This window comes from Pan troglodytes, chromosome 21, assembly GCF_028858775.2.
Source record: "Pan troglodytes isolate AG18354 chromosome 21, NHGRI_mPanTro3-v2.0_pri, whole genome shotgun sequence".
In the NCBI taxonomy this organism is placed as follows: domain Eukaryota; kingdom Metazoa; phylum Chordata; class Mammalia; order Primates; family Hominidae; genus Pan; species Pan troglodytes.
In genome coordinates, this window is record NC_072419.2 from 24,866,918 (window position 1) to 24,884,934 (window position 18,017).

Sequence of the window (18,017 nt, forward strand, 5' to 3'; positions counted from 1 at the left end):
AAAATCCCCGTCCTGGTTTTCTTCAACAAACTCTCTAGTTTTCCCTTTTTACAAAAAAGATTTTGTAAAAATTAGTAATCTTAAAAATATTTTGACAAAAAGTAAAATTAAAGGGACATCTTTTCTTGGTTTTCCTTCTACGGCCCCATGTGCAGTACTTTCACCTTTAAGCAAAGAGAGTGGTTTCGATAGTCTCTAAGATTTCGACCTGATCTCACATTCTGCCATTCTACCCAGCTCTTAATTCAGTTTGCTTCCATTATCCTAACAGGCTTCCACTTATTTAGAACCTGGAAATGCTGCTATTTAACACCCTGCAACAGTGACGCAAACTTATGATAGGTACCAATTACTGAAGGCCAAATGAGTAAAATGTGTAGTTTTAGGACCTTTAAAAACATCTCATTTAATCTTCCTAGCATTCTATGAGAGAGGCATGATTCCACACTTATAAACAAAGAAGGAAAGGTTGGGGATGTGAAGCATCTTGGCCAGGCTTCTGCTGCCAGTGAACAGTGGAGCTGGGACTCCAGCCCAGGCTTTCCCAACTCAGAAGACTGAACATCCAGGAGGATGTTAACTACTTGTGTCCTGTCCCAAACAACCCGGAGTTCTCAGTCGGCTTGGTTCTGCTTGTGACCTCACATCAAGAATAGCAGAGATCACCAAAGTGATGTTCACCTCTGTGTGACACTGTTGTTGTTGTTTCCTTGGCTTAAGCAAAGGAAGCACTAGTGGAGAGTCTCAGCCCTTAATCCTCCTCCCTAAGTCCCCATTTATAATAGAAATAAAAGGCTGTAAAGTCAGCTGGGCTTGGGTCCAGGCTCATCTGTGGAGGAGGCAAGCTCATGTTCCTCGCCTTCCCTTTCAATGTCCATTGTGTTGTGTCTCTGAAACACACAATGCCATTACCCTTGCCATTATCTGTATACCTCAATTTGATCATTTTGTGTGTGTATGTGTGTGTGTGTGTGTGTGTGTGGTTTGAAAAAGATTTAGTAAAACATTTCCCAACAAGTGAAAGTTCTTGGCTGGGCGTGGTGGCTCACGCCTGTAATCCCAGCACTTTGGGAGGCTGAGGTGGGCAGATCACCTGAGGTCGGGAGTTCAAGACCAGCCTGACCAACATGGAGAAATCCCATCTCTACTAAAAATACAAAATCAGCTGGGCGTGGTGGTGCATGCCTGTAATCCCATCTACTCGGGGGGCTGAGACAGGAGAATCGCTTGAACCGAGGAGGCAGAGGTTGTGGTGAGCCAAGATCGTGCCATTGCACTCCAGCCTGGGCAACAAGAGCAAAACTGCATCTCAAAAAAAAAAAAAAAAAAAAAGTGAAAGTTCTTATATGGCATAGATATGAATTCCTTCCTCTGGTAATAATTAGGTTATTCCAGGAAGCACAATGTCATTCTTTAAATAAAAGATTTCCTGTTTAAAACTTTTCAAAGGAGCAGACCATGTTGGAGATTCTCCTTAGGTTTGGTCGGTGTATAATTCATTTTATTAAGCCATTCTTCATTTTAAGCCTTTGCTAAAAAGTTAAAAGTGTACCAAATAAAAATAAACTATTTTGTATTTAGAGAAGAGTAAAGGGAAGAAAAATGAATACTCAGTCTTTATGTAAACTCCAAGGATAGTAGGGCTTAGAGGGCTTTTTTAGTTTTATGAGAATTTGTACTACTGATTTTTGTATATTCCTGTTTTTGAGATAAATGGATCTCTGGGGAAATTGTTGAGTTACAATGGCATTTCACTGTGATCCCTGTCAAGCTCAGATCAGCTCTATAACTCAATGATGACCTGTCTCTTTGATTACTGTCCTGTAAAATGTCAGCTAAAGTTTCCCAGAGGTCATGCATGTACCATAAGGCAGAGTACTTTTCCTCAGTGCAACAGTTGCTGGCTCTCTTCATTTCGGTATATGTGCTTTAATGCAAAGTATCTAAACCTGCAGTGTGATCTGTATATGTTATCCTATTAATTGTATTATTGATCATTTTGATTATCTTGCTTGAAGATTTATTCATACTTTTTGATTTGGTAGAAACAAATTTTTTTTCTGCTTATAAAAAGGATCTAAAAGACAGGATGAGAATGATGTCCCACCAAATAGAAAATATCAATGAGATAAAAACTATTAATTGGAACCCCAAATAAATTATTTGGTTAAGAATTACAATAACTGAAATTAAAAATGTACTAGAGGTGTTAATTAGTAGATTTGAGCAGGCAGAAGAACTGATGGGCATGAATACAGATTCAGACTACATAGTATGAGAAACAACAACAAAAAGAATGAAGAAAAGTGAAGACAGCCTAAGAAACACCACCAGGTGGACCAACATGCATTATAGGAGTCCTAGAGAAGGAGTAATAGAGGAATAGAAGGAAAAGTTGAAAAAGTAATGGCCAAAAATTTCCCAAATTTGATGAAATGCGTGAATCTATATATTCAAGAAGCTCAAAATACTCCAAGTAGGATAAATTCAAAGAGATCAACATGTAGACACATAATAAACTGTCAAAAAGATAAAGACTATGAGAGAATCTTGAAATCAGAGAGAAAAGCAAATCATCATATACAAGGGATCTGTAATAAGAAAAACAATGGATTTCTCATCAGAAACAATGGAAGTCAGAAGGCAATGAGTTGACATATTCAAAGTGCTGAAAGAAAAAAAAATGTCAATCAAGAATTATGTATCCAACAAAATAATCCTTTTAAAATGAAGGAGAAAGTAAGATATTTCCACATAAACAAAAAACAAGTTTATTGCTAATAGACTGACTCTACAAGAAACAAAGAGAGAATTAAGTGATACATTAGGAAAAGTCTAACATAAAAGGCAGTAATTGAGAAATAGAGGAACATGGAAAATTCAGAAAACAAATATTAAAATGGCAGACATAGATCCTACCTTATCAATAACTAGATTAAATGTAAATAGATTACTCTCCAATTAAATTTTAGAGATTGGCAGAATGTATAGAAACTATGATATAACTATAACAGTATCCAAAAGAAAGATAGAGTGGCTATTCCAATATCAGAAAAAAAATGGACTAAGTTAAAAAAAAAGGTCATTAGAGACAAAGAAGGACATTTTGTAATAATAAAACAGCCAATTATTCAGGAAGATATATCAATTGTAAACATGTATGCACCTAACAATAGAGTCTCAAAATACATGAAGCAAAAACTGATAGAATTAAAGGGAGAACTAACTCAACAATAATCATCAGAGACTTCAATATTCCACTTTTAATAGTGGATAAAACAATTAGTAGATCATCAAGGAAATAGGAAACTGAATAACACTATAAAACCCTAAAGAATTTCAAGCAGGGTCTCACATAGATATTTGTACACCCATGTTCATAGCAGCGTCATTCACAATAGCTAAAACATGAAAGCAACCCAAGTGTCCATTGCCAGAAAAAATTGACAAGCAAAATGCAGTATATACATATAATGGGATATTATTCAGCTTAAAAGAAGTAAATTCTGATATAGTATATAATGTGGCTTAAACTTGAGGACATTATGCTAAGTGAAAAAAGCCAGGTGAAAGGAGGGAAAGGGTCAGAAAAAAATAACTATTGAATACCAGGCTTAGTACCTGGGTGACAAAATAATCTGTATGACAAACCCTCATGACACGAGTTTACCTATATAACAAACCTGCACATGTACCCCGAACCTAAAATAAAAGTAAAAACAAAAAGAAATTGAAATTACCCTTTTCTATCAAAGTCTTTGTTCTTTATGTAAAATATTATATTTGGGAGGTATATATGTATCATAATTCTATTTTTCAAATAAGAATTAAACAACAATAATATATACATATACACATATGTATATATATACATACATATATTACATATGTATGTGAGATGAGGGTTATATTTAAAAAGTCAATCAATCACAAAAGACAAATACTGTATGATTTCACTTATATAAAGTATTTAGAGTAGTCAAAATTATAGAAAGTAGAATGGTGGTTGCTGGAGGCTGGGAGAATGGGAGTTAATGTTTGATGGGTACATAGTTTCAGTTTTACAAGATGAAAAAGTTCTAGAGATTGATGGTAGTAATGGTTGCACAACTTTATAAATGTATTTAATACCACTAACTTGTACACTTAAAATGGTTAAGGTGGTAGCTTTTATGTTGTATGTATTTTACTACAATTTTACAAATTGGAAAAAAGAAGAAATGGAAAATATGAACAGACCTATAACAAGAGATTGATTAGTGATTTTTTTAAAAGTTTAGTATGGATATAAGGGCTTCAGAGGCATAGAGGGAAACACCAAGACACTCTGGGCCACCTCAAAGCATGTGGACAGGACAACAGTAAGGAAGTTGGCTTCACCCTAACGGAAATAAGGTAAATTCCTTTACCCATTCCATAGCAAGGCATGGGGAAATAATAACCTGCCCACCTGCTCCATATCGTCCTTCTTAGAACAAAGCCTGAGAAATAACTCCCAAGTCCCCTTAGCCAAAGCAGTGTCACTGAGAATGGGGTGATATAGTTTGAATGTTTGTCCTCTCCAAATCTTATGCTGAAATGTGAATCCCAATGTTAAAGGTGGGGCCTGGTGGCAAGTGTTTGGATCATGGGGGTGGATCTCTCATGAATGGCTTGGTGCTGTCCTCATGAGGGTGAGTGAGTTCTCAGAGATCTGGTTGTTTAAATTGTGTGGCACCTCCCCACTCTCTCTTACTCCTGCTCTTGCCATAGGATATACCAGCTCCCCATTTGCCTTCTGCCATGAGTAAAAGTTTCCTGAGGCCTCACCAGAGGCAGAGCAGATGCCTTTGCCATGCTTCCTGCACAGCTTGCAGAACTGTGAGCCAATTAAACCTCCTTCCTTACAAATCACCCAGCCTCAGGTGTTTCTTTTTAGCAACAAAAGAACAGCCTAACCCAAGGAGTAAGTGCCTGTACTTAACAATCTCCTGTTCGCTAGCCATCGACTTACTAATAATACTGATTATGCACAAAGGCCCACCAGCCACTGAGCAAAATCAGTCATATTACATATAACAGACATATTGGTGAGCACATCACATCTGGCAGCCACATTCGCATATATTTAATTATGTCCATGTGGTTTAAGAAAATTAAAAACTTTCTAGTTGTTACCTTTGGTGAGTGGATGGGGGAGATTAGTGAGAGTTCCAGGCATAAAACTATGCACCATACGCTTTTATATATTTCATTACTGTGGATCTTTATATTGTGTGAAAATAGAAATGAAGATAACAAATAGGATAATTTACATATCTTTTCTGTTAAATCTAGCAAGTTTATATCCATATGAACTGAGAGTGCCAGTTCAAATTCATACTCCCTAAATAAACAAGAGGTCTTTCCATGAAACATTGATATGAAGTCTTTACTGAAAAAGAGATATGGACACATTAAGGCAATTAGTCCCTTTATTAAGGTAAATAGCAATGTTCTTTTCTTAAAAAAGAAAGATGGAGAGGAAAAGAGGGTGAGGGAGGGGTATAGGAGAGGAAAAGGAGGTGATGGCTGGGGGAGGAAGAGGGAGGGAAGGTTAGGACATGGAGACTGGAGACCAGAGGATGAACAGGAGGATGAAGGTAGTCTAGAGGAAGGAGGTTGGGTAGGAGATTGCGAAGGGAAATTTAGGGCACATGGGGGCAAAGCAGAGTCTGAAATATTTAGTGAATTCCATGGAGATGTTTATTAGGCCCTAGCCAAAACATGTCAGTCTGGGTGTGTATCCTAATAAAAAGCTTGATAAATTTATGTATGTTTTAAGAAATGTGTTCAATTCTAGGCTTCCTTTGTCTTTAGATGCTCAAGGTATTTCAGAGCTGTCCCTGAAGAAACACACAGTCTGCCCAGCCATGGGTAATGATAGTCCTGTGCCACCCCCAAGTTACCATCTCTCACTACCAGCAAATTCCCTGTTCCCAATTCACCAAGAAACAGTCTTCAACCTAGGAGGAAAGGAGGAAGAGGAAAGAAGCATGGGGCACAGGTGGAGGGAGAGAGCACATGGTCCCTCCTTCCTCTCCTTGGGATGCTGCTCCGTGGCCCCAGCACCGCTCCCGAGAGACCTGTTCTTTCCTGGGACAAAACAACCATCAGTTTCTGGGGTTGAGTTCTTTCCTGGAAAGGCAGAAGACTGTCTGTTCTTTGTCTAAGGAAAGCCTGAAAATATCTGTATGCTTTTGTCTATCACTTCAGGACTAAATGAAGACAGATGAGCAGAGAAAGGATGGCTCGTCCATGCCTTTTATGTAAAAGAAACCTTCAGGAAGTTGTTATGAATGTTTTTGAGGTGCTGGCGTGTTGGAGAGAACCAAAAAACTCTTCAATTTTGTAGTTGGCCAAGGAATAGCAAAAACCTGGTTCTGAGGCATTTAAAAATAGACAACGGAAAAAAGCAACTGGAGTGAGTTCCTGGGACTCCCTGCAGTGGTAAATTGGAGAAAGATGAGACAAGGATGCATTCCAGCAAGGGAGAGACTTACCTTTGTGTCACCATGAGCCCAACTCCTGACGCTGGGGCCCAGGCTGCCAGTTAGGGACGTCACCATTACTGGACCACAGAGGAAGCCCTACCATCCCCAGGAGAAGTCAGTTTCACACTGGAGCATTTGTGCTCCTAGTACCCTAGTTGCACGGAACTCAGAATGCAGGGACTTCTAGGTATATTATGACTTAAAACAGGAGGTTCTAGAACACATAAGCACAGGTGACCCATGGGAGTAGACATCTGTGGCTGCTCTGGAAACCAACCACAGTGAGCACCATTTTAAGTAAAAATGTTCTAAGTTACAGATGACTTGAAGGATTTACTTTGCAGAAGTCCTTAAACAATGTTTTCTACCTAATATCCTCATGCCATTTTTGGCAACTCACTAGAACAGTTTTCAGAGAAAAAGCCTCTCCAGTGATGATCTAACTTAACCCAGGCAGCTTGGTTTTCTGTCACTGTAGCATAATGTCAAAATTCCTTTTCTCCATTTATTATTCATCACATAACACCCTAAATCCTCAAGAAAACTATTTGGAAATATCTTAATATGGTACATCACTTTCAGCGTGTGCTCTATAAATGTGTTATTATTTTGAAAAGTGAATGGATGTCAAAATCCCACGAACAAGCACAGAAAGGCAGAACAGGGCTAGCAGCTTGTCTTCCCAGAATGAATATTGCGCCAACCACTGTGAAAACCTGGAACTCCAATAGTCATTCCACACACAAAAAAATCTGATGCTTAGCATACATATTTTTGGAACATCTAATAAGTTAATACTTTACATTAGTGGGGTTTTTTTACATTTATAGTAAATCTGACACATAAAGACCTCCATCCTCAGCCACCCCAACTCTGTGTGAATGGCACCTGGTGGCTTGTCTGATGAGCTGCAGCCACACTGCCACCAGCTTGCCCAGCCTCAGGCTTCTCCTCCAGGGCTTGGATAGGTAAGTAAATGAGTCCACTGACATAGTGACTCCCAGCTTCTGGAAACCAGGAAATAAATATGATTTCTAAGAGAGCTGAGAAATTAAGGCTTGAATTTGGCATAGATCTGCTTTCTTTTCCTCTTCTCACTAGCTTGTGACCAGCTGTTGGATCGGAGTTGGGTAAACTCACATCTTGCACACAGGCCTCCAGCTTCTGCTTGGTATTTATGGGGAGACACATCTCCAGCTTTGCTGAATGTGAGCCCCTACAGGATCCTGGGGCAAAGGGAAGACAAGAAGCCTGAGTGAAGCCCAGGCAGGCCTTTTGAGGGGCTTGTCTTTCTTGACAAGTGGAGGGAGGCCACAGAAACTTTCTAAGCCGTCACTGTCATGGTCCCCTCTGTGCAGGCCACTCCGGCAGCTCTGAAAGGATGGTGTTGAGGAATGCAAGGACAGGGTTGGGGAGATCTGTAGGGTGGCGATTTTATCAAACCTGCAAGAGATGATCTTGGTCTAAGGTGGCTGTTGTAGGAATAAAGAGGAGGAAAAGGATCCAGGAACAATTGAGGAGATGCAACCCACAGGGCTGGGCACTGGATGTGAATGGGAGGAGGAGGGAGAGCTGGGCTGACTGTCAGGGAGGATCCTTGGGCATGTTGGGTGAGACCAGCTGAGTCAGAGAAGAGGTGACACGGCAGGGCCTCAGGACTAGAGCTCACCTGCTGACACAGCATAGCAGAGAACGCTGAGGGGATGAACTCAGGCAGCCAGGCAGCAAGTGTGCTGGGCCCCAGAGCCTCCCTTTGCCATTGCCTCTGAGTGACCTCCCTGGAGGAAAAAGTCACACACTTGCTTATACAAGGCTGCAATGATTTGAGAGCATAATAAATACCAAAACAGTAAAATTCCATGGTGCTACTTGCTGTCTTCCCTAGAGAAAGGAAAAGCATGGAAAAATAATGTTGGATGTGCTATCACCTAAGCAGATCAGCAACATGGCTCAAAGGTGAGCACCACTGGGCATAATGCACACTTCAATTAAATGCAAAGTTATCGTGTGCTCTTCTTTCAGAACTTTTAAATGTAAAATATAAGACACATAAGAAGAAACTCGAGAAGGAATTTCCAGCTTTTGTTAGACCTCACAGAGAGGCCTGTCCATTGTGCAAATAATCTTGCATTTGGGTGCCTATTTGCCCAGGTCTTATATTTAAAAAGATATTTACTATGGTCTGAATGTTTGTGATCACAGCCCCCCAAATTCATACGTTGAAACCTAATCCCTAATGTGGTGGTATTAAGAGGTGGGGCCCTTGGGAGGTGATTAAGTCATAACACTCCACCCTCATGGATGGGATTAATGCCTTCCTAAAAGAGTCCTAAGGGAGCTTATTTGCCTTTTCCATCAGGTGAGGACACAGGTAGAAGGTGTCAACTATGAGGAATGGACCTTCACCAGACACCAAATCTGCTATTTCCTTGATCTCGGACTTCCTAGCCTCCATCACTGTGAGCAATAATGTTATTTGTAAATTACACAGTCTAAAGTATTTTGCAGCCAAAACAGACTAAGAAAGAATATTGTAAGGATTCAAACAAAGGGAGGGATGGTCAAAGCTACATGCAATACCAAAAGCCTGAAAGGACAAAGGTACCTGATCTTAGCTATAATGTTAATCTGGGCATCCTTCCCCTAGGGATGATCCAATTCATGATCCACTAGGCAGAAGACAAACACTGATTGACAGGTGTGTGCACTTAATTCCTTCTCTCTCTCAGTGTCACGGCAAATCCTCATGCATAGAGGTCACATTTTATTCCTTTACCTCCAAAGGAATAGACACACACTAAATACCTTTAGATTGCATCATTTCCATTTAATGCTGGTCCTGATATTAAGGAATTTAAGAAGAGAGTAGGAGAAGGAGGTGAAATAAGCTTCCTGCTTTCACAGCAGGTAACATGTTTCTTGGTACATGGATTAAAATCAGGATTTTTTTTAACAATAAAATAGATTTCCTGTAAAGTCTTTATGTAAAACAGTCTATGCAGAGACCTTTAATAAATTAATAATGTATGGACAATATTTCAGTAATTTTTCTTGATTTGAATTTTCTGCATTAATTTCTTACAATAAACATGTAATGTTTTACACAAATTATTTCAATAGGAGAAATAGTAAATCATTTAGTCGGTCAAAACTTGATGAACCTAAATGTTTTCATGACTACAAATGTGTCCAAGAGGCAACACATCCTGCAATGTTACCCACCTTACAACACAAAAGCCCACATAACCAGGATATGATTTGAATTTTTAAATATTTATTTTGAAATTTTAAGTTATAAGCAGTTGATACCCAAATATTTCCTAATTTAACTGGCATAAGTATTTTTATTTTTATCTACAATCTTACATCAGAACTATCAGATTTGTTTTTATGTGTTTTTTCATGCTTAACAGCCGAGACATCCCTGCTGCAAAGCCTGATTTTTGGCTAGAAAATCTTTTGCCCATATCAAAAACACAGTATATTTTCTCAATAATTATTTCCTGATAATCTACTTTGTGCCAGGAACTGGAATTTGACATAAGACTCCACACCAACATATTTTCAGTCTTCTGGGAAGATGGCATCTGACCAGGCAAGAACTACCCGGACCGATGGTTTCTGCTGGAGGGAGAACTAGAGGTGGTTTGGGGCACACAGAGGGGAAGCCCTCATCTGGTCTTCGGGGCAGGGTGGTGGAGACAAACAGGCAGAGGCAGCCATGTTCACATTAGTCAGGGTAAAGAGCACATCCCTGGGGAACTTTTTTATACCCAGGTACAGTCACCATGGGGAGTGACGGCTGGGACGTGGGGGACCACGGAGTCGCCAGCCAAGTCGGGAAGGGTGTTTGGATTTCTCAGGAAGACATCGCGGGCCACCCAGAGAAGGGCAGGACACAGGGCACGAGGACATGAGGAAGGAGGCTCATGCCCACCAAGCGCAGGGCCCGGCTGAGACCGGTGAGGGCAGATGGGAGCCTGAGCAGGTACAGGGTCAGGAGTTACAAAGATAGTGGTCAGGTTCCTAGAGCTCAGGCATTCAGCTGGCGTGGAGGGGAAGTCCACTGGGGCAGCTGGAGGCACAAGAGAGAAGAGCTGGATGTCCCTGAGGCCAGCATCTGAATGAGAGCAGAGCTCGTGGAGACACAGCAAAGTTAAACGAAAGCCTACCAAGGTAGGAGCGAAAGGTATTAGGCAAGAGAAGACAACATAAGAAGTAAAAGTGATAAGTTCACTGATTTATACACTAACTCACACTAAGGATAGGAACTGTGCAGTGTTGATCCACGCCTAGAGGTGGAAGTTATCTAAGCCAGCAGTCCCCAACTTTTTGGGCACCAGGAACCAGTTTCATGAAAGACATTTTTCCACTGACCAGGTGCAGGGGCTTGTGGGGGGATGGTTTTGGGATGATTCAAGTGCAGTACATTTATTGTGTACTTTATTTCTATTATTACTACATTGCAATATATAATGAAATAATTATACAACTTACCTTAATGTTGAATCAATGGGAGCCCTGAGCTTGTTTTCCTGAAAGCTGATGGTCCCATCTGGGGGTGAGAGGAGACAGTAACAGATCATCAGGGATTAGATTTTAATAAGGAGTGCACAACCTAGATCCCTCACATGTGCTGTTCACAATAGGATTCACACTTCTATGAGAACCTAATGCCACCACTGATCTGACAGGAGGCAGAGCTCTGGAGGTAATGCAAGCGATGGGGAGCAGCTGTAAATACAGATGAAGCTTCACTCACTTGCCCACTGCTGACCTCCTGCTGTGCAGCCTGTCTCTTAACAGGCCACAGACCACTCCATGGCCCAAGGATTGGGGACCCATGATCTAACCCAATAACTCTCACATGCTGCAACCCTGGCCACAGGGAAAGTGACAGGACTTAGGGCTAGAGGAATAACTTCAGCAGAGGAAGTGGCTCCTCAGCTGGGTTGAAAACATGCAGGGATTTCTGGCAGGCCTGAACCTGGAGGTGCAGGATGATGCTGCAGAGAGGGAGATGCTTATCTCATCATGCAGGGAGTGAACGCTAGTGACTGGTTGAGGCAGTTTGAGCAGGACTTTTTACCTGGTGGAAGGCAAAGGAATCCAGTGTCTTCAGACCCCTCAGGCAGGAGGGGGTCCAAGGGAACATACACCAACCACAGCCCCCTTTCCACCATGGCCTGCAAGAGGAGAGGTCACGTGGACCTCTTGCTCTTGGCAGAAACTTCTCTCTACTTCCTTGATCATGAAAGTTTTGTTGCAAAGTCAACAAGACTAAAGCATGTGCTTGTGACTTGGTTGTTCCACATTCTAAAACAAGATTCTCAACTTCTTGACATGGAATCAAGTTTATTGACAAAACGCATTACACAGACCTCCTTTTGAAGAGCCATGGTTCTTCACGGTTTCCTATTGTTGTATAACGTATTACCACAAACTTAGCTGCTTAAAACAACCCACACTTATTATCTCATAGGTTCTGTGGGTCAGGAGTCTGGGCATGGCTTAGCAGAGTCCTCTGCTTAAGGTTTGACCAGGCTGCAATCAAGGTGCTGGCTGGGGCTGTGATCCCATTTGAGCTCGAGATTCTTTTCCAGGCTCACTGGTTGTTGGTGGAATTCAGTTCCTGGCAGTTATAGAATGGAGGCCTCCAACTCCTAGAGGCCGCATGGCAGTTGCTGCAACGTAGTCCTCTACACTCATGGCAGTTTGCTTCTTCAAGATGAACAGAAGATAATCTCAGCATTTTGAGTCTCCAATCCTTAGATGCCCCTTTAAAGGGCTCACCTGATTAGGTCAGGCCCACCCAAGATAATCTCCCTTTTGATTAACTTAAAGTACATTGATTATGGACTCGCTTTATGCCCCAAATCCCTTCTCTTTTGCCATATAACATAACCTACTCACAGGTATGACATCTCATATTCACAGGCCCCTCATGGAAAAGAAGGAATGGGAGGAGGGATATATATGAGTGTGACTCATTGAGAGGCATCTTCGAATTCTGCCAACCACATCTGGGCTTTACCACTTTGTATACCCAGTTTGAAGGAAAAATAAGAGAGGGCACATATGGTTGGAACAGCAAAGAAAAAACAAGAAATTAAAGCAGCTTTTCAAAAGAGGGGTGTGGTGCCTGGGGTGAGGTGCCGGAAGGGCTAGGATGAGGAAAATAGGAAACCTCATGTGAAGCTTCGTTTCTCTGTGCATGTCCATAGAGCCTTGGCCGATATTCTCAGATCTCATCTAATTCCTACTCCACTCTCTCTGCCATGTGTGAAGTATGAAAGTGCTGGGAGAGACACAGACTTATACATTTTACTGTTATGTGCTTTTTATATTTTTATATTTATCTACATAATAACTTTCCGTTTCAGGTAGTCGACTATGAAAAAGTAAAAACCACGTTTTCTGAAGCTTATTGATAATTACCATGGAATGCAAACCCTTTATTCTCTAGATAATCTACTAATTGACTCCAATTTATTCATTCTATTTATTTACTCACTGTGGTAGCCAGCTTCCAAAATGGCTCCCAGTGATCCTTACTTCCTGGCATGTGTGCCCTCACGTGGTTGCCTCTCAGCTGAATAGAGATGACCACAATGGGATATGGTGGAAATGATGGTTGATGATTTCCAAGGTAAAGTGATAAAACACAAGAGGCTTCTGTCTTGCTGTCTCTAGGATGGCTCACTTGAGGGGAAGCAGGCCGCCATGTTGTGATGCCACTCAAGCTGCCCATGCAGAGGTCAACACTGGGAGGGACTGAGCCCTCCTGACAGTAACCAGCACCATGTGAGCAAGTCCTCTTGGAAACATATCTTCTGGCCTTGGCCAAGCATTCAGATGACCAAAGCCCTTGCCAACATCTTGACTAAAACTTATGAAAGACTCCAAACCAGAACAACTCAATTCAGCAGCTTCTGAATTTCTCATCCACAGAAACTGAGATAATGATTTTTTATAATTTAGGCAACTAAATTTTAGAGTAATTTGTTAGGCAGCAATAAATGCTTAAATATATACTGACCTTCTATTGTTTGCCAGGCCTGGGTCTGGATAGAGAAAGAACAGAGATGGCAACTTCCCTGCTGGTATAGCGTCTCTGAAGTGGAGTGTCTTTGGGTGAGCTGTGGAGGCTCTGGTGGAAATGTCAGCTGGAGCAGTAAGAGAAGAGTCTAGATGTTCTGAGTGTATAGGGCTGCTGGGGTAAGAGGGTGGCATCAAACCAGCTCCCCCCCACCCACTAAATCTAATACAATTTTATTTTTAAAAAAGTCCACTCTATTCAAACGTTAGAGCAGGAGGTGTTCAGAGGCAAACAGACATTTTTAGAAATTATGTGTCTCATACTCCATGAGGCTAACATGTCACCTCCCTCATCAAAGCAGCCTAGGGGAAGAATGTGAAAGGTCAAATTCTAAAAATCTCTAATACTTCCCCAAATTTGAAGGGAAAACAACTGAGGGAGGGAACACACTTACTAAAACAAAATACATGAATGTCCCTCTAATGGTGACTCCTCCCTAACAACTACATACCGGCAAAGCAAACCAAAGCTGGACAGTAGTTAAAGCGGTAAAAACAGATTTTCTTCAGGACTGCAACAGGGAAAGAGAGATCGCACTGTAGAACTGGACTCAATTCTGAACACAGTGAGGATAAGTGGGAATAAGCCAGGAGCAGGGTGGAGGTCAGTGGACGGGAAATTCCTAAGAAGACATCAGAGGAAAGGGGCCTCCTGGTTAAACAGATTCAATAGGATTCTTGCTGAAGGCAGGCCAGGATAATCACATATTACTTGGGGTGGATGCTGGAGGATGAGGAATTTGATTGGATATTGAGAGTGATCAGGTATGAGGGGTGGGGAATATCTCTCTAAACTGACTTAGCAAGATTCTCACTAAAACTCAGCAATGCAGGCCCAAGAAGGACGAAAGCCAAGGTTGAGGCCTAGAGGGCTTAGATGAGCCTAACTAAAGTTTAGTCAAGGAGAGTCTTTGGCATTACTCAGAAAAGGAAAGAATAAGTGCCCAGATTTCATCAGTTTCTTTTTTCATGCTTTGAGAAAAAGGGAAAGAACATTTGAGGCTGGAACTAGCAAGAAGAAATAATTAAAACACCACAACAGCTGGCAGTGGGATTGTGGATCAAGCTTGAGTGTGGATCAAGCTTGATTTATATAAAATCAAGTTCAAGAATGCCTCTCCCTGCTGGAGATTTAATCATGTTTGGGAAAGGTTTCCCCAAATCCCAAATTTCCCCTTTTTCTCTTCTCTGTTTGATGGGGTTGCAGGGAGGAAGTTTCTGCTGAGGAGAGGCAAGATAAAGGGGAGAAAGTGGAGGTTGAGGGTGGAGAGGAAAAAAATTGTTAGTATTGTTTGGATCAGTAGTAAAATTTCTGAGGCTCTCACTACATTGGGAAGGAATAATTTAAAAACTGAGCCATTTATCACCACCCATTAAATCAGGGGCCTGGGAACTGACACTCATAAAAATTAAAATAAATAAATATTGAATTAATGTCTGCTAAACTTTTTTTTAATCAAGGTAATTAATGAATGAACTAATACCTCTCTACTTCTGAATAATTTCCTTGGTTTCAATTTCATTTAGTTCTGCTCTGATCTTTGTTATTTTGTTTCTTCTGCTAGCTTTGGGATTGCTTTGTTCTTGCTCTTTTTAGTTCCTTGAGATGTGACACTAGGTTGTTAATTCGTGATTTTTTTTTTTTTAGAGGCAGGGTCTTGCTATGTTGCCCAGGCTGATCTGAAACTCCTGGGCTCAAGCAATCCTCCTGCCTTAGTCTCCTAAAGTGCTGGGATTACAGAGTGAACTATTTTTTTGAAGTAGGCATTTAATGCTATAAATTTTCCTCTTAGCACTGCTTTTGCTGAATTCCAGAGGTTTTACTATGTTGTGTCTCCATTTTCATTTGTTTCAAAACATTTTAAAATTTCCATCTTAATTTAATTATTAATTCAAAGATCATTTAGAAATGTGTTGTTTACTTTTCAGGTATTTGTGTAGTTTCACAAGTTCCTCTTGGTATTGATTTCCAGTTTTATTCTGCTATGGTCTGAGAAGATACTTGATACGATTTCAATTCTTTAAACTATACTTTAAGTTCTGGGATACATGTGCAGAACATGCAGGTTTGCTACATAGGCATACATGTGCCGTGGTGGTTTGCTGCACCCATCAACCCATCATCTACATTAGGTATTTCTTTTTTAAAAATTTATTGAGACTTGTTTGATGAACTAACACATGGTCTATCTTGGAGCATGTACCATGTGCCGATGAGAAGAATTTATGTTCTGCAGTTGTTAGGTAGAAGGTTCTGTAAATGTTTATTAGGTCCATTTAAAGTCCAACTTAAGTCCAGTGTTTCTTTGTTAATTTTCCGTTTTGATAATCTGTCTAGTGTTGTGAGTGGGGTATTGAAATCCCCTCCCCACAGCTTATGATTTATTGCTGTCTATCTCTTTCTTTAGGTCTAGTAATATTTGTTTTATGATTCTGGGTGCTCCAGTGTTAGATGCATATATATTTAGGATTGTTATCCACTTGTTGAAGTGATCCTTTCATCATTATGTAAGACCTTCTTTGTCTTTTTTTATTCTGTTTTTTATTTAAAGTCCATTTCATCTGACACAAGTATAGCTACTTCTGCTCACCTCTGATTTCCATTTGCTTGGAATATTTTTTCCATCTCTTTACCTTCAGTTTATAAGCATCTTTATCAGTATGGTTAATTTCTTGTAAGCAGCATATAGTTGGTGCAGGCTTTTCTTATCTATTTTACCCATCTGTATCTTTTAAGTGGAGCACTTGGCCCATTTATATTCAACATTAATATTGATATGTGAGGTTTCATTCCTGACATAATGTTGTTATCTAGTATTTTTTGTGGGTTTTTTTTTTTCTTAATCTGCTTGTCTTTGTGGTCTAGAACCAAAAACGAGCCTGAATTCAAAGCAAACCTAAGCAAAAAGAACAAAGCTAGAAGCATCACATTACCTGAGTTATACTACAAGGCTACACTAACCAAAACAGCATGGTCTGGTATAAAAATAAATGTACAGATGAATGGAATAGAATAGGAGCCCAGAAATAAAACCACATATCTAAAGCCAGCTGATCTTTGACAAAGTTGACAAAAACATACACTGGGGGGAAAGACACCCTTTTCAATAAATGTGGCTGGGAAAACTGGATTGTCACATGCAGAAGAATGAAACTGGACTCCCTAATACCCACCATATACAAAAATAAATTCAAGCCTATAGTCCCAGCTAATCAGGAGTCTGAGGCAGGAGGTTGAGATGGCAGTGAGCCATGATCCTGCCACTATACTCCAGCTTGAGTGACAGAGCAAGACCCTACCTCAAAAATAAAAAAAAAAAACTCAAGATGGATTAAAGACTTAAATATAAAAGCAGAAACTAAAAAAATTATAAGAATTCCTAGGGAAAACTTTTCTGGTCAAAGCAAAGAATTCCTGACTAAGACATCAAAAGCACAGGAAACAAAAACAAAAATTGACAAATGAAACTTAATTAAACTAAGAAGTTTTTGCACAGCAAAAGAAATAATCAACAGACTGAACAATCTGCAGAACAAGAGAAAATATTTGCACACTATACATCCAGTAGGAGAGTAATATCCAGAATTTACAAGAGGTTCAAACAACTCAACAAAAACCTCTCAACTCTATTAAAAAGTGGGCAAAGATTTTGCCACATTTTCTTAATCCAGTCTATCATTGTTGGACATTTGGGTTGGTTCCAAGTTTTTGCTATTGTTTTGGAATACTATGCAGCCAGAAAAAATGATGAGTTCATGTCCTTTGTAGGGACATGGATGAAGCTGGAAACCATCATTCTCAGCAAACTATCGCAAGGACAAAAAACCAAACACCGCATGTTCTCACTGATAGATGGGAATTGAACAATGAGAACACATGGACACAGGAAGGGGAACATCACACACTGGGGCCTGTTGTTGGTGGGGGGCGGGGGGAGGGATAGCATTAGGAGATATACCTAATGTTAAATGACGAGTTAATGGGTGCAGCACACCAACATGGCGCATGTATACATATGTACTAACCCTGCATGTTGTGCACATGTACCCTAAAACTTAAAGTATAATAAAAAAAGTGTCAACTATGACAATATCATACACTAATTTGACTGCCCTAAAAATCTCCTGTAATCCACATATTCTTCCCTTTCTTCTTCCCCCGAACCCCTGTTAATCACTGATCTTTTAATTGTCCCTATAGTTTTGCCTTTTCCAAAATGTCCTATAGTTGTAATTATACAGTATGTAACCATTTCGGATAGGCTTCTTTGATTTAGCAATATATATTTAAGGTTCCCCCATATCTTAAAAAAAAAAGCAGTGTTATTGAGGTAGAATTGGCATAAAATAAAGTACACGTGTCAAATATTTTTTTAAAAAGTGGGCAAAGACTATGAATAGGCATTT

The 18,017-nt window shown here is 40.3% G+C and overlaps 1 long non-coding RNA gene across 2 annotated transcripts; it reads left to right on the top strand.

Moving 5' to 3' along the window:
- Positions 1-6,760: 6,760 nt before the first annotated feature.
- Positions 6,761-11,018, top strand: LOC107969961 (uncharacterized). 2 transcript variants are annotated; one of them, XR_010154287.1, is made up of 4 exons: positions 6,761-6,793; positions 7,343-7,480; positions 8,872-8,971; positions 10,038-11,007. It is a non-coding gene; the product is annotated as an uncharacterized LOC107969961 (long non-coding RNA). The 2 variants fall into 2 exon arrangements; XR_001712138.4 differs by lacking the exon at positions 6,761-6,793 and having other exon boundaries at positions 7,069-7,480; positions 10,038-11,018.
- The last annotated feature ends 6,999 nt before the right edge of the window (positions 11,019-18,017 follow it).